Raw genomic sequence first — 2,180 nt, 5'->3', positions numbered from 1 at the left:
GTAGATGTTCATTGAAATGAAAAATAAACAAACTAAATTAAATTGTAAAAAATGTATAAAAAAAATAAATAAAAGCAAGGCACCAAGTTTTTCTCTCAATATACTTCTAAGTGGTTTAAAACTGCCAATTTTTCAAGAAATTGATCATTTATTCATCTGAACCTTCCAAGGATAGAGGATATGTAAAGTCATGGGAATAGTTAAAATCAACTGCATTAAATAGAAAAAACAGATTATATTGAAAGGTTTAGGAATCAGCTGAATGAAAGGTATTAAAAGCAACTAGATAAAATAGAATAAAAAAGAAACCCCTCTGGGGTACTTCAACATATATAAAATAAGATAAGGTGGATTCAGCAGAGAAAATAGACAAGGTTCAGAGAATGAGGTAGAAAGAGGTATATTGTAGTCCTAATAAAGATAAAGTAATCCATATTAAATTTGTCTTCAATAAGGATTGTATCACAACATCAAGAACGCCAAAGTCCTCACACTGAGCCGGGAGGCAACATAGTGATGGAGAAAAGATTGAAGCTTTCCTTTTTAATCCACAATTAATACCCCCAGTAATGTTGTTATGTTGGGTGCTGTTGAGTTTGCTATTCATAACAACCCTAAGAACAAAGGATCTGAGCCTTGTCCTATCCTGTGCCTTCCTTGCTTCAGTAACTGTGTCATTTAATCTTGAGAGTTTTCCTCTCATCTTTCATCTTTCCAAGCATAATGTCTTTTGCAAGGACTGGTCCCTCCAGCATGCCCAAAGTATGTGAGACAAAGTTTTGCCATCCTTGCTTCTAAGGAGCACCCTGGTTGCACTTTCTCCAAAATATATTTGTTCTTTTGGCAGTCCATGGGATATTCAGTATTTTTCTCCAACACTACAACTCGAAGGCATCAATGTTTCTATCATTCTTCACTCTTATGAGTACAGCTCTTGTCTATCAGTTTGCTATGCTGAGGTGACTTGTAAATTGCTGTGATACTGGAAGCCATGCCGCTGGTGCTTCCAGTGCCAGCAGGGTCACCCATGGTGGACAGATTTTAGGGGAGCTCCCAGATTAAAACAGACTAGAAAATGAGATTGACCATCAACGTCTGAAATAACAGGCCTTTGAAAACCTATAGTAACAGCATTCAAGAAATTAAAAGATGTGTTACAAAAAGAGAATCTGCTGCGAAAGGCCTCTCCAAAGTGCTAAAGAGCAATGATGTTAGTTTAAAGACTAAGGTTCACCTGATCTAAACCATGATCTTTTCAATTACTTTCTGTGCATTTGGAAGTTGGACAATGAATGAGGAAGACAGAAGAAGAATCAATGTCTTTGAATTATGGTATTGGAGAAAAGTAATAAATATCCCTTTGACTGCCAAAAGAACAAACAAGTCTATCTCAGAAATATGCAACCAAAGTACTCCTTAGAGGTGAGGATGGTGAAACTTTGTCTCACATATTTTAGCCATGTTGTCAGGTGGGGCAAGTTGTTGGAAAAAGATATGCTGGGAAAGGTGAAGGGTCAGACCAAGATTCTGCACAGATGGATTGACATAGTGACTGTAACAATGGGCTTGCACATATCAGAGATCTGGAAGATGGTGCGGAATTGTTCATAGGGTCACTATGAGTCATAGTTGACCCCATGACACCTAAAACAACAGTGAAGATAATGATAAAGATAAATAAAATAAAGATAAAGATGATAAAGATATAGCTATAGCTATAGACATATAGATATGTAGATATATAGATACCCTTATCTGCTCAATAGGAGAAGTAATGGATAATTTCCTCCTGCATGATATTTGAAAAGCTTCCTTTGAAAACCTGCTGGAGGATTGGCTATGAGTTGGGTCTGATTTGAAAGGGCATTACAAATGTAGTTATATCAAACCCAGTAAAAACAGTGAGTATACACTGTTGTATGTTGGGTATGATTGCTTGCAGTTGTTGTTGTTGTTGATTGCCTTCAAGTAGAGCACAACTCATAGCAACCCTATAAATAAAAGACCTGGAACCCCTCTACAACTATCAACATTTATCGATGTTCACAGAGTTTCCAGAGGCATGTTATTTAGGAATTGAATGCCATTCCTGCTTCCAAACCTGCCATATTATGTTATTGTTTTTATGTGCCATTGAGTGGCCTGCAATGTATAACAACCATATGTATAGCAGCTCTGAA

This window comes from Elephantulus edwardii, unplaced genomic scaffold, assembly GCF_000299155.1.
Source record: "Elephantulus edwardii isolate Elephantulus edwardi_28Jun2011 unplaced genomic scaffold, EleEdw1.0 scaffold00188, whole genome shotgun sequence".
Classification (NCBI taxonomy): Eukaryota; Metazoa; Chordata; class Mammalia; order Macroscelidea; family Macroscelididae; genus Elephantulus; species Elephantulus edwardii.
This window is presented reverse-complemented; position numbering follows the sequence as displayed.